This window comes from Megascapheus bottae, unplaced genomic scaffold (assembly GCF_031878675.1).
Source record: "Megascapheus bottae isolate mThoBot1 unplaced genomic scaffold, mThoBot2.hap1 H_2, whole genome shotgun sequence".
NCBI classification, from domain to species: Eukaryota; Metazoa; Chordata; class Mammalia; order Rodentia; family Geomyidae; genus Megascapheus; species Megascapheus bottae.
The window spans coordinates 427,671-443,222 of NW_028327859.1; the positions used below are offsets into that span (position 1 = coordinate 427,671).

General features: G+C 40.4%; 1 protein-coding gene across 2 annotated transcripts in view; it reads right to left on the reverse strand.

The window, feature by feature from the left end:
- Positions 1-1,513: 1,513 nt before the first annotated feature.
- Positions 1,514-15,552, reverse strand: part of LOC150038948 (spermatogenesis-associated protein 17-like) — a 146,314-nt gene continuing 132,275 nt past the window's right edge. Inside the window, exon 11 of one of the 2 annotated variants that reach the window (XM_090328180.1) lies at positions 1,514-1,715. The gene's annotated coding sequence lies outside the window, so the exon portion shown is untranslated. Of the gene's footprint in view, positions 1,716-12,899; positions 12,978-15,552 lie in introns of those variants that run through there. The other variant, XM_090328182.1, reaches the window with a different exon arrangement.

Here is a 15,552-nt window from a genome sequence, read left to right on the forward strand (position 1 = left end):
ATACCCAGGCGTGCGTGGACTTTTAAAGACAGAGCAGTGCTTGTAGAACTCTAGAAATCAGCCAGCTCATGTGCTGATGCTCCCGGGGCTGTCACAGCTCTCTAAGGCCTAGTTATGGACAATGATTTGTCCTGCAAGCTCTGCCTGGAGAAAGACCGCACCCTTCCACTCTCAGCTACCTGGCAAGGCCTCCACCACATTTGCTGAGTAAAACGTCCTGAGTTACAAGACTGTAGAGTTCTCCTTCCAGAGAAGGGAAGCCACACTAACTTATACACTCGCTGGGCCAAGTGCACAAATCCCTGGAGGGAGAGCCAGGGTGTGAGGTGTCCTGGATCCCTGTGGCCTTTTCTCCCCTCCAATCTGGCCAAGCATCAGGAAAGACTTCCCATTGGAGCTCAGATGTCTTTCAACCTCTCCGCCCCCTGGTTCCTAACAGGCTTGAGGCACAGTTTCCTTTCCCAGGTGTTTGTCACGAAGCTGCCAATCCCTCCCTACTTGTGAGACAGGAAAAGAAATGTGAACATGTAAGAAATTCAGAGGGGCCGAGGAAATTTTCCTGACATGCTCCTGCTGTGACACCACGGCAGTTGAAGAAGGCCTGTCATTGGACTGTCAACCTTTAACCTCTCCCAGACGTATTTTGAAATGCTATGAAAAGAATTGCTGCTCTCCAGCACTGGCTCCTTCTAACTCTGCATGTCTGTCCTTGATGTCAGTCAAAAGTAGTTAACTGGCACCAACAGTGCCTTCAGAGAAAAAAGAAAGAAAGAAAGAAAGAAAAAAGGCCCCCACGAAATATCAGTAATGACTTTAGTTAGGAAGATTAGCGCTTGTCAAGTAATGACTTTTTGACATAAGGTATTGTTTACCTAGGCAGCGTTCTCTTACTTGCATTTTAATGAGCCTAATTAATAATAAGTTGGGAGTCCTCCGCCATTTCTTCACAGCTGGACCATATGCACTAATTACACTAAATGTGCACACCTCAAATAATCTATTTAGTCAGAAGAAAGACGCTTTGATGATAGGAAAAAGAAGTGATCGTGTATATATTATTTCTTCTCTATTCCCTTTATGATGAAGTCAATTGTGATATCACAGCCACTTGTAAATGATGGCAGATATTATCTCTAAGGTGTGAGTTTTCTTTCAGGAGTTTGGATAAGGAATTGATTGGTGTATGAGTGTGAGGCACCCTATGGGTTAGATACTGGAATTATCCTTAGGTGGAGGGATCACACCGAGGTAGTGCAAGTTACAGTCTTAATGGAAGTATTTCATTTACAACAAATAAAAACACCTCCAAAGGGCCATTCTGGAACTTGCAAAAGTCTTTCGTGTGTTGTTGAAGATGTGTTTTTATGAGCTTTCTTTCATATTAAGTGACTAGTTAGCTATGGCACTAGTTTCTGTCCAATTTAAGGATCTAGAATAAGTAGTTGGGAACCAGGGAAAGATAACAACTTCCAAGAAAACAAAATCTCAGATCAGTAGATAGTAGGACAGTTCAGTACCCCCTCAGCTAGTTGGGAAAAGTACAGAGTACCCCGAGGAGAAGCTTCTTCAGGAGAATGAAGAGAACATGACAGTCCCAGAGACAACATCGAAGTCCCGGACAACTTTTCCATCCTGCAACTGGCCGCTGAACTGTTGAAACTTCCTCAAGGCCCAGGTATTGGTAAGGTCACAGGATACTGTGAGTTGAGGAGCAGCTGTTAAAGGCAAGATAATCTGTGATATAATATATCATTGATCTGTTGAGCACAGAGCCAGTTACTAATTTTTTTTTTTTCAAAATGAATCATGCAGTTAAGTGTGCAGCCTGTGGACAGACTCTAAAGAAGTGTCCTGAGGAATGCTTCAGTGAAGGGGTCGCTAAGAATCTCTATCAGATTTTTTTGTGATGTCACTCCCGAAACTTAAGCACTAAGCCCACTCGCTGGATTTAATGTAGCAGAGAGGGACTCTTGAAATCACAGTGTGTTAGGAGGCTTTGTTCTTCGAGTGACTTTTGGACTTCACCGGGTCCTCCTCCACCCGTGTTTTAACAAGACATAGTTCAAGGCAGTCAGAGATGATTTGAGCTAATTGGTTGATTCAGCAAGAAACCTGGGAAAAGGTGGTGCTGAGGTTGGAGGCATCAGGCTGGCAGGGTTACCAGATGCTCTCCAGAAAGGGCCTTGGAGTGGAGAAGCACCCTGCCAGGCACCATATGTGTGACGGACATGACAGAGAGCACAGGAAGCCTGAGCGAGGGTGACAGCCTGGCTCTCAGGAAAAGAAACTTCCCTTGGAGTCAACACAAGTGAAGTAATGGTCACAAAGTGGGCACATTTGCAGGCTGCTGGCTACTTGGCAGAATGTTTCCCCATCCCCACTTTATCTTCCATGAAGGAGGAGTTTGCAACCTCATGGAGGAGAAGGGCCTGGCATTCATTGATAGCTCATACCTTGAATTCTAGCTACTCAGGACACTAAGATCTGGGATTAGGATTCAAAGCTAGCCGAAGCAGGAAAAAGCTATACGACTCCAAGTAACCACCAAAAAAATCCAGAAGTGGATCTGTGGCTCAAACTGTAGAGCATCTAAGGGACATTTAATTTGAATTAAGGAAACTCTTTCAGGCAGAGATTAAGCATGCTAGAAATTGGGGCTTGAGAGTATCTATTTGGATATCTGAATACCATTGATTACTTGTTTAATGTATCATTTTTTTGGTGGGGGGGGCTCCTGGGACAAATTGAGCTGTTCTGCCATTATATCCTCCTTCAAATATGCATTTCACACCGCCAGTATATCCTCTCCCAATGCACAGAGTCCTTATATTTGATCCAACCTACCCCACATTCTAGAGGTGAACCTGTAGGGTGAGTGTGTCTGCTTCCTGCATTCTTCCCCTGTGTCCTGGGCTGCCTGGGACTCTCAGTGCTTCCCAGTGGGGAAGTCATGTCCACAGCATGTTGAACTACAGGAGGAAAGCAAGCATGCCACGCACCAGGCCTTTTACAGTGATCCTGAAGTCTTTTGTCTCTGAATGTAGGAGATGTAGATTATCTGACCCTGCCCTCCTCAGCTAGCTGCTTTTATTATACCACAATAAGACAGATTAAAAGTGTTTTAATTTATTTGAACTTCCCTCCTTTTCTTTCTCCTCTTCCTCCTCTTTTTCCTCCTCCTTCTCTTCCTCCCCCTCTTCTTCTTCCCACTCCTCCATTTTCTATCCTCCTCATCTCCCATCTCAAAGTTCTCACTCGTTAAACCATCACAGCATGCAAGGTCTATGCTTTGATGGCAGCAGACAGAGGAGAAGCTGGAAGTGTGGCTGTTATGGCCTAGTATAAATAGCATACTTCAAGAAAGATTTAGGAAAGACAAACCATGCAAACAAAGTATTTGATGTGCCTGAAGCCCTCTTGACAACTGTTCAAAGTCATACTGTTTCATTTTGCTTTTGTCAATCCAGAATTTTTTAAAAAAGTCAACTTCTCCTCTCAGATATTTTTTCTGAGGACAGCCTGAGGCTATGACAAAGTGTGTAAGAATTATAAGAAAAACCCCCACATTGATATTAATCTTGAGTCTCTCACTTGCCTTAGTGAGCTAAGACTAGAGTTCAAGACTAGTTACTTAACCTTTCTGAGCTTTAGCTTCTCTAGCTATCAAGTGGACATATCTAGAGGTCCTCTGGTGGGAGAAAGGACCCAATGGTTTGTCTGTGAGAGCTTCTATTCTAGTGACTAGAGAACAGGTAACAAGGGAAATGCTAAGGCTTTCCCTGGACCAGAACTACAGGATGTATTGATTCACAGTGAGTTTGTTCTCAGGGCTACCTCCACTTACTATACTCTTTATTTAAGTTACTCTACTGTACGTTGGAGGTAAACAAAATACTATGTATGTTCTACCCCCAAAGGAGTTTGCATCTTCATGAATTTAATCAAAGAAGAGGTCATAGCTATTGCAAATTGAATAAAACTTTATTCAGAGGAAAGAGTCTTCAGTTCCTGAATCCCCTAGGTTTGATCTTTGATCCACAGAGACGTTGATGGCTGAAATTGTTCTCTACATTTATTCATTTCCCCCCGATATCTTTTTTTTTCCTTTTCTTTTGAAAAATCTACTGAGGTCTGCCAGAAGAAACTCATGACATAGTGTAAGTGTAATTATGTTCAATTCATTAACATAATTAGAGCTGTGAACAAAGTTATTGACACAACCCAAATCACTTAGAAACAGGCAGTATGTCATAGAGGAGAAATCTCATTCTTGCAAGCCTCTAAACTCTGGGATTGAGAAATGGGAAATTCATTTTTAATTCTTGGGAACAGTTTTGAACAATCTGACCAGAGATTGCCACTAATAACTCATTGCAGAAATGGTTCATATTTTAAGAATGGTTTTATGTTTCTTGGAACATAAATTGAATCCTCTTGAAATACTAATCATTTTAATGTAAGTGACCTAAGCTGAGAGATTTGATGAATATGGATTTGCCTAGCTTTGATGCCTCCTAAAACAGGATTATCAGTGAAGACTAAGGAATACCATGGGTTCAGAAGACTCTGAAACCAGTTTACTTTTCATCTGCATTAATCCTTTCCAGGCAAATTTCTTTTGTTTCTTTCTTTTTTCTTTTCTTTTTTTTTTTTTTTTTTGAGCCAAGTCCCACTTCCCATTTTCTAGAGGTTAATTGGAGATAAGAATCTCAGGTCCTTTTGTGTCCGAGCTGTCTTTGAACCTTAATCCTCTGATCTCCTAAGTAGCTAGGATTCCAGGCATAAGCCACCACACCCAGCTCCAGGCAAATTTCTATCCTTCATCCAGATTTGTTTTGTGCAAATAAGTAAAGAGAAAATTTGATTTGATATAAAAGCATGAAACAAATGTTCTTAAAGAAGTGTGTGTGTGTGTGTGTGTGTGTGTGTGTGTGTGTGTGTGTATAACCATGATCCTCAGATCTCTGCTTACTAAGTAGCTAGATTACAGATATGTGTCACGGGTGCTTGTCTTCACAGATGTTCTTTGAATTGAATGTTAATATATCTTTCTCTAAACAAAGAAGTTTTTGTGAATGTGCTGGTTCCAGGGCTTGAACTCAGGGACTGGGTCTTATCCACTAGTTTATTTTTTGCTCAAGGCTAGTGCTCTAGCACTTTAGCCATAACTCCATTTCTCCATTTTGGCCTTTTGTGTGTGTGTTGGGGGTGGGGGTCGCTAATTGGAATCTCACGGACATTCCTACTTGGGCTGGCTTTTTACCAAGTTCCTCAAAGCTCAGATTCTTGAGTAGCTAAGGTTACAGGTGGGAGCCACTGGCACCCAGCAGACAATGAATTTTAAAAGTATTAAGTCATTTTGTTTGCCTGAATAAGCTTACTGATTTGTAAGAAGTAAGCTATTAGATTTCCATTAAAATGTATTTTGGAAGTAGATGCTTTCTGAGGCAGAACTTAGCTGGCACCCTCCACGCTGATGTGGAGGCTGCCTGGTGAGGAGGAATGAAGCAGAGGCCTATCTGTAAGGCCTATCAGGAGCAGATAGGTACCATCATATTAGAGAAATTCCAAGGGAGATCAATAAAAATGATTAAGAGACTCACAGAATTGATTTCTGAAAAAAGATTAAGAAAAATAAATGTGCAGCTTGACACATAGCCAGGGAGGAATATGACAAGTGAGTGGTCAAATGAGGTATGTGTGGTACTGCCAGAAAGGTGTTCTCTGGAGCCAGAGACAAATTCCTAGCAAGGTGTCTGTCCAGCACAGTTCTCCTGTGAAGCGGTGGGAATTCCAGTGACCAGATGCTTTTTCAGCTTTGGTACCAGGCTACAGAAGTGGAAAGGACCACCACATAAGTTTTTCTTTTAGTGTGATTTATTATTTTATTTTATTTTTTGAGCTAGTCCCGAGGCTTGAATTCAGGGCAAGGGCTCTTTCCCTGAGCTTTTGTACTCAAGGCTAATACTCTACCACTTGAGTCACAACTCTATTTCTGGCTTTTTTATATTTAAGTCTCATGAATATTCCTGCCCAGGCTGGCTTCCAACCACAATCCCTCATATCTCCAACTCCTGATTAGCTAATATCACAGGCATGAGTCATTGGTGCCCTACGTGTAGTATGATTTTTATTCATTCCTGTAAACAAGAGGATGAACCATGGTAGAATTACAACTTTGAACTAATAAAACTCTTGTTCTCAGATTAGGGACCTAGTAGGAGTGGATTAACCAATCCAGACTAAATAATTTAAGTTGAGGAATAAAGGATAACAGTAGCACCTATGTCCTTAAAATGAATATGCAATATTGTATATGCATACATAAACATGCCAGAATTATACATTTTTACATTCCAAACTTATATATATGTAGTATATATGCATATTTAGAATCATATCCACCTATATGTTTATATTTAGTGACATACCATTGTTTCCAAATTAGATTGGATGATGACACAGTCCCTTAGTGAACTGCCTCCATTCTTTGTTCTGGCAGTTTTCAGAAATGACTCCTAAGCCAAGTATGAATCATCTTTTTCTGGCACTGGAAAAGCCATTTTCAGCAGAGCCACAATGCAGGGTCATTATTCTTAAGACTGCATTACAGAGCATCAGAGGAAATGACATAATCCAACTCAATTCACTGAGTACCAAGGGGGAAGGTTTCCGGCTACCTCATCCCCATCTGTATATTCACTTCCCAAAGTCACACAGCTTCTTAATGTAGTCCCTTAGGGAGAAAAAAAATCTAAGAATAAATGGTGGGGGGGAGATAGCCAGAGTTTAGCCCTTCTGATCTGAAATTTCCTTCACATAGTCATTGTCTATTGTTATAGACACACATTCACTGTAGACCACCCTTCTTTGTATTACAGAAGAACACATGTTAACCTGTCATTTTCACATTTTTCAAATGGAGTATCCTGGTAATAAAATGTGGAGAGGATAAAATGCCTGGGAAAAACAAATGTCAGGGGAAAATATTGTTCTGCATGTTTTTGATGAGGTAGCTTCACATTCATGATGCGATGTAACTTAGATTTACTTTCTACACTATTGAAAGGATGTAGGGGGTTAATATGTTACCTCTTCACTGCTCAGGGACTAAAGGGAACTCTCAAGCGAACTGTGGGTTGGACTCCACTGAGCAGTTTTTCCAACAGGCTTCTGCCTGCTGTTATTCCTTGAAGAGTGCTTAGCCCCACTCAGCATGGAAGAAGATCGGGGTAAGTGGCCATGCTATTATTGATGTATGTGCCAGACATGTAACAGCCAAAATTTAACCCTGGACATGCTCACATTATTCTTTGTGGAGATCCTATCAAATATTGTTACTGCTTCTTCAAATGCCTAAGCATACTTTTTTTTTTTTTTTTTTTTTTTTTTCCGCCAGTCCTGGGCTTGAGCTCAGGGCCTGAGCACTGTCCTTGGATTTTCTCAAGGCTAGAGCTCTACCACTTGAGCCTCAGCACCACTTTTGGCTTTTTCTATGTATGTGGTACTGAGGAATCAAACCGGGTCTTCATGCATGCTAGACAAGCACTCTACCACTAGGCCAAACTCCTGGCCCTAAACATTGTTTTTAAAGCTGGAATTTATAAATAAAACTAAACCCGTAATTATTATAATCAATAGGATCTTATACTCTGGAAAACCAACTAAAGCAAGAGCTGATATAAAATAATAGTTCTGACATAGAGTTTTACCTTGAACAAGAAAGTTAAGGGGCCGGGAGTTTGGCCTAGTGGCAGAGTGCTTGCCTAGCATGCACAACACTCTGGGTTCAATTCCTTGGTACCGCATACACTGAAAAATGGTGGAAGTGGTGCTGTGGCTCAAGTGGTAGAGCTCTAGCTTTGAGGTAAGTCCAAGGACAGTGCTCAGGCCCTGAGTTCAATCCCCAGGACTAGAAAAAAAAAGAAAGTTAAAAGGGGTATCTAAGTGGAGAGAAATCACCCCCTACCCTCTGAAGATGTGCTAAATGAATCTGCTGAAGAGATGAACTAAATAAAATGACAGACACACAGAAAAAAGTACACCAATTTATTTATGTGCATGTGTCCACAAAATTTGAGTCAAGGTGGGAAAACAGTTGAAATTTAAATCCTTTTCTGAGATAAGAGAAAGGAATGGAGTCAGGATTAGAGAGCAATGGAAGATGGAGGAAATAAGATATGTAATAAACAAAGGCAAACAGGAAGGCATTGCTGTGTAGTTTTTCAGATAACAGCTTTCAGAAGAACAGATGTTGGCTAGTAGAAAGTCTGTCCGGGCAAAGCCCTAGTGGGCTTTTCTTGTGAGTTTATGTTTTCTGATCAATATGATGTCGGAGAGGAACACCATGATGACCATATTTCGGCTGGAGGAAGATTTACAGATGAGGAAATTTCAAAGAAGCCTGCCTCCAATCTGAGAGGTGCAAGAGATGGTGTGGGAGAAAGTTAGATACATTGTTTCAGATGGCTCCTTCTGGTGTATGGAAACAAGATCTCCTTATATAACCCATGTTAACCTTGAACTCCCATCATCCTCCTGCCCACCCCCATCAGAGTGCTGAATTAGAAGGGTTGGCCTTCCCTACCTGACTGAGTCTATTTCTTTAAGAGTTCTCAGCATGTCCAGGTACCACACTGTTATGCCTGTCATTAAGCCACAACAGAGCCTTAAGACCATATACTGATCCTAGTCTCATCCATGATTGTTTTTAACCTCCCGGCATTCTACGTATCTTACAGTGCACACTGTCTAAATAACAGAGGCTGGAGGTCAGTCTATTGTATATCATTGGATGTTTATCGTGGGCAACAGTTATCCACTCTGAGTCTCTGGTACAGGAGATAAAAGTGCTTGTCTTGGAAGGGTGGAGGCACTGCCCATGTATTACTTGCCAGATATTACTGGCCCTGTCAGTGTCACTTGTTAAGGAACTGCCACAGCAGTTTGACAGCTGTCAGATGTCACCCTCCACGACTTTGGGAGCTGGAATGGCCCAGACCTTCCCTCAAGCACAAGAACTCCATCTACTAGTGATGGAGTGACTGGGAGTGAGTCAGATGAACAGTGCCTGATTGATGGCGCATGGTATATCCCTTAATTAAGCAAAAGCTACTCATAAAAACGAGCTCACAAATGATTTGTGGAATACCAGCCGCAGCCATATGTGATGCAAAGCAATGGGAAACAGAAGTGACACTTGCTGGATAATGGAAATCAACACTTTCTTTTTCTTCAGTGAAGGAAGGATTTTGGCTTCTTTGGGCATTGTAAAACACAAATTAAGATCCCTTGACTTCTGATGGCATTTGCCTTATTTCTCCTGCCCCCGTTTAGCTGCTTTGTTATTTATTTTCCACTTACTCCCGTTTCCCCCCAGTAGGACTGGGTGTCTCTGTGGGGTTTTGCTTCATTTTCATGAGCTGGCCCCTGGGGCCTGGGTAGATGGAACAAGAGAGAAAGACATAATGAGGGACTGGATGAAGAGGACAGGGAGAACTGACACGACTGCCTTTTCACAGTTCTCCATTTATTTATCCCATGGGAAGGGCACTCTGTCTGTCCTGAGAAAATTATTATTCCAGAGAAGAGTGGTCATGCGGTCAGAATACATTAGCCTCCACTTCAAGGAGCTCCAGTCTTACTTCCTCTGTGACAGCTCTAAAATGTAGAGTGGTCTCAGTACAGACCCTGGCTAACACCCTGGTTGACACTAGTGTACGGTGCCAATGTCCAATGTCTGCCCTCCAGAAAGGAGTGTTCTTACTTTCTCTGTTGTCATATCGGTGAACCAGAGAAGCCAGGCTACACGTTTTGTGTTCTAAGTTCTCTTTACTGTGGCTGGATATCTAAGGGGAATAACAAGGGAAGAAGGACTTACATTGACTCATGGTTTCAGAGGCTTTCACCTATCATGCTAGGGAGGGAGAGGCAGAGGAGAACCTCTCACCTCACACTGGCCAGGAAGCAGAACACAAGGATCAAATGCCTGTCCTGGAGGACTTTCTCCTTTTTCCACTTTTATTCCAGCTGGGCCTTCAGCCTATGAGATGGTGTTCCCCTATAGTTCATTCTCTCTAGTACTGGCCTCACAGCCACACCTCGAAGTACCCTTGACTAATCTCATAGGTACTTCTTGATTGAATCAAGGAGACAAGCAATATTAACCATTTCTTTCCCAGTCATCTCCACAGCAAGAGTCAGAATACTGTCTCAAGGCATCCATATTCTCAAAAGCCTTTGCTGATCATTCATGTCTAAGTTCAACCCTTCCCAATACCTCTTCATTACATTGAAAGATAGTAAGTGTTCTGTGTATACATTGATTGACTTATGTCTGTATGCATTTTGCTTGCTACTGTGTCTCTCTCACTAAGGAGTTAACTCTGTGCAATCAGAAATTAAGATGTAAACTCTGTGAGATCAAGACTTCGTGTTTACTTCCATTTCTGCAATGTCCCGCCAAGTCGCAGAACAAAGCTCCATTATACACCTAACAAAGAACACATTTTTGCTAAAGTATTCGAAGGTGATTTTATACACAGACACTTATTGAAACATCTCAGTGCTACTAGATATGAGAGCTTGGTTTTCATTTGAGGGAGATGTTAAATGTGTAGACTAACAAGCCTATTTCTATTGCTAGCATCAATAAAAACCACCATTGTGTTTTGTTTAACCTGTCCAGATCCTCTCAATAGTTAAGTCTTCTATAAAATTCTCTCCTGGATGTAAGGTGAAAGGATGCATAGAAGTCAAATTCCATCAAGTTTTTCTTTCAGCTTGAACCAGGTTACCATCTGGCTGCACAGGGCATCTAGTGTCTGGATCAAGTCATGAGCCTGAGTTAATGTCAACATTGTTTGGAATAAACCCTTTTTTTCCCTTTTGTATACAGGTGGCTAATAAATAATGCATATTCATAAATGCTGATGAGTTTGGTAGTTCTGACATGGCCTCCAAAGAACAGCGGGATAGGTGTGGGTAGAAAATGGATAGGTAATTATAACTATACTATATATATACCTTGGCCAGAGATGGAAATGCTGTTCTATAAGCCATTTTGTGTTTGAAAGCTCCATTTCCTCTAGTGCGCTCGCTATGAAAATTTATGCTTTTTAAATTTATTTTTGTAAGGACATCAAACAACAAACATATCTTCAGTGCTTTTTATATGAAAGATACCATGTCATATGCCAGAAATACAAAGCCACAGAGTCCTGGCCACCGAAGCTAGAATTTTTTTTATTTTTTTTATTTTAATGTGTAGAGGGGTTGCAGTTATATTCGCCAGATAGAAGGTGCATTACCTCTAACACATTGATATCCCTTCTCATGTTTTTGTTCCCATTTCCCTCTCCCCACTCTTCCTCTCAGTTTTCTCCTCCTATTTCAAATAAACAAATATATATATATACATATACATACATATATACATATATATATATATATACACACCAGATGACAAAGTCAGACACTGTAACAATATGATATTAACCAAAGGGCAACACAAGAGAAGAGGAAAAAAACATAGTACATTAAGAACAACAGTCACTCATAATTAAGCTCTGTTTCCCTGCCTTGTATGTCCATTAATTTGGCCTCACCCTATATGGCCTTATGTATCTGGGGTTTGAGCTATTGTAATCCTCTGCTAGGAGAGTCTTAGGTTTGTACTAATTATTACAAATGAGGGAAATCATTGTCGAAGCTAGAATTTCATTTGGGAAGAGCAAGTACTAAAGAGTGACACAGTAGTGATACACACTAGACAGTCTGTTGGAAGTGAACTATTCAACTTCTTGGGAGTGGGGAGTCAGGAGGAAACAAGTGGGAAATACTGAGGGAAGGGGTGACATGGTTCAAAAAGAAATGTACTCATTTCCTGATTGATATAACTGTAGCCCCTTGTACATCACCTTTACCATAAAAATAAAAATGATAAAATGCTGAAAATAATAGATACTTGAGCTCTGATGTCAAACCACCAAACTATTAAGTAAATACAAAAGACAGGATTTTTTTTTAAAAAAAGGTAACCCTCAAGAATATTATCAAAATAGCTTTGAGAAGCTTAGACTCTTGCTATGGAAGTGAGAGGAATTCAGAAGATAACTGTGAGAATATGAGAATAATATAAACCCACTGCTCCAGTCAGTTTCTCTGTTATACCAGAGCCACGAGATGGGAAACATTAGGACACAGGCACTGTGTATTTTTTTTTAAAAGTGTGCCCTGTGGTCCGTTCATTACTCAGTCTGTAATCTAGAAACTAAGATGAGTTAATGTGAAAATCTTCAAACGTTTTATAATGTATTATTTCCTCCCATTTATCATACAATTTTTAAAAAAGGGAAAAGGAACAAATGGGAAGAGTGGTGTCTCTCAGTATGCATGTGTATCTTACAAAGAATACAGAGAAGATGGGATAGCCTTTGCATATCTTCTTGTCTTTGTAACTTAACGTCTGAAAAATGAAGAGGGAAAGATAGTATTGTATGCTGCTAAATTTTTGTTCATTCTTTGTTTACTTCTTGGTACTAATGTGTCAGTGTGGCCCTTTCAACATTAATTTCCCATCTTCTCATTTGGTATTTAGTTCCTGTTGGGATTCAAAGAATGATGCCTCAAATTGTAGCACATCGGAAGCTGAATACTTTGAACAAAAGAGATTTCCAGCTAGCATGGCAGGTCCTTGTTCTTAGGTACTTGAGAAGACAGAAGTAGGAAGATGATCAGTTAGAAGATCCTATCACACAACAAAATGAAAAGGAAGAGACTAGGGATATGGACCAAGTATGTGTATGGGAAACATCGATTCCTGAGCCCAAACCCCAGCGTTGCAATTTTTAGACGTAGAGTTCAGTAGAAAGATCTTGCTTACCTTCTTTGCCTTTCTTTTCCCTGGTCCTCTATCTCTTCTAAGGTTGGCATTGAAACCAAAGCTACTTACTGTCCAGAGACTAAAAGTCTTCTTCCTGAAAGATAATCATAAGGCCTAGAAACATACTCCATCCTTCTCTACCTCTGTGTAAGAACTAATCATGAGGAAATGGCCTGAGGGCCAGGAAGAACCTAAAGAGACCTTGCTAAGTTTCCCTGTCAATCACATTTCCACATGGCTGTCCATTCTTCATAGAACCTAAGACAAAAATACGATCACTTCCCTTGAATGTTTGAGTCTTCATTTCTGAGGATACGTTACATTTGGGTGACATAAATTGCTTCTACTTCTCTTTTATGTTAACTTGTCTTTTGTTACTTTAATGTTGGCCCAAATTTGTATCATGCATGGAGAAAGGTATCACACATTGCTCATAGCTGGCACGAAACCTTGCACCATATTATCTACTCAACTAGGTATTGATTGCTTTGTTATTTAAGTACAAAATCTATTTTTAGAATTATAACTATGGCTTTCAGAACCATTTTAGCACCTAACAAGCAGATACCTCCTTCTCCATAGAATTGGAATACTAGCTGAAAACATAACTCTGTGTTCTACCATTTCTCATCCCAAGTATCTCCCATACAATACTCCAAACTTAACCTTGCTTTAAGCGGAGCTTGCTCTAAACCAGAAAGTGCCATAGGCATGTTCTGTCTACTGAAACACTCCTAAATCTGCTTCTGGAGCCTACATTGCTGTGTTTATTGTGATGTGGTTTTACTTCTGAGCTATGGGGTTTTAACAAAAACCAGTCCTTTACAAGCTTAGATCTAAGTTTAAACTACCCCAATACAGTAGTATCCTTTCTCTGTTGTTAAAAAAAAATCCTTATTTTTTAGATGAAACTCCATAAACTTGTTAACTATTTTAGATTTTTACATTCTCCCTGGTTAGCAAATTGTCCTTAAGTTGAACCTAAATTCTTCTTGCAATATAAGCCCATCTTCTTTTTTCTCCCTTATTTTTAAACAGCTGCTAAACCCTACTTATCCAGCAGCAATTAGCCTGAACTAATTTTCAAAGTCTCCTGAGAGGCGCTCATTTTCCACATATTTGGGTGGGTTTCTAGGCAGGGTAAAAGGGCTAGAAAGTGGTGAGAACGTGGATTGGAAAACAGAATTTGTCTTTACAAGCTGAATGCAAAGATAAAGAAAACTATTATCTGATTGTAAGAAATATACAAAAATGTGTGTTTCTCTACACTCTGTGGTTTCTTAAACTATTTGTTGAATTAGAATGGCCTTTATAGCTTACTAAACTTCTGTGTTGCTTAATTAAAAATTTAAATTACTGCAGCATTTAAAAGCTAGGTATTATCTAAGTCCATCTTAACTTTATTTCAGTTTATAACTGAAACTAGCCAAGCATAGAGAGAGGTTAAATGATGAACAGGAAAGGATTTACTTTGGGTTGTCCACATTCTGCATTTATTTTCTTTTTGTCTGTTGTAGGGCTTGAACTCCTGAGCGCCATCCCTGAGCTCTTTTGCTCAAGGCCAGCTAGTACTCTATCACTTTCAGCCACACCACCACTTCTGGTTTTCTGGTGGTTAATTGGAAATAAGAGTGTCAGACTAGCCTGCTCGGGCTGCCTTTGAATCAGGATCCTCAGATCTCATTCTCCTAAGTAGCTAGGATTACAGGATAAGAATGTTTCTATTTATTTGGGGACTTCGTGTTTTTATCAGATAGTCTGTGTTAAGGTTGTGATTTATGGTAGAAGCCTTAGGCCACGTGGGGCAGCCACCAAGATGTGTATGCTAAAAATATGATTTATTTAGGATATGTGCAATTCTCTTGATCTTTGGTGAGGCTAGAGACTTAAGTTCAGCTTCTGGGTAGCGAGCAATCCTTCCTGCCTTACCCTTGGTCAAAACCTTGGGCCCTGAGACTCAGGAGAGATTCACTGATTCGCAGTATACACTGAATGCTGTTGGCCTGACTCGAAGTTTCAGAGAACAGCCAAACATTGCTCTTGCTGTCTTCTGGACTCCATAGCTCTTTCTTCTATGGCAGATTTTAGCTGGAATAACAATGATAACAATCATAACCCAACAACCCTGTGTTTGCTTCTTGCAAGCAAATCACTAACCCTCTAACCATTCTTCATGTTCCTCCTGATTCAAGTTTCCAAGTTTCCAGTTAGTTACAGAATCAGAACAAAACAGACTCTTGTCATTCATTTTTGCCACTCCACATAGCTTATCAGTTGCTCACAAATTCATTTGTACTTCCAGGAAACAAAGGTCTGCTGGGACCAGGAGCTAAAATGACAAACATGTTGGGTTTCCTTTCTTAAAGAGCAAAAATCTCAGACTACCTTAGTTTTTAATGTAGTTTTGATCCCAAAGCTCCATTTTTTTTAAACTAATTTGATCCTTAAAGTCTATACTTAACCAATCTCAGATGGCAGAATTTGTATCTCTTTGGTTTGCCATTGGCTGCTCATAAGCAATCTATCATAATCTCCTCTACATTATGGCAATCACACTTCATGATTTGAAGTGCTGGCCAGATGGGAAGTCTGTCATGCATTTTCGCAATCATCCCTCTCCCCCTTGGAGAATTAGATGTCCAATATATATGTGTATATTAAATGAATCA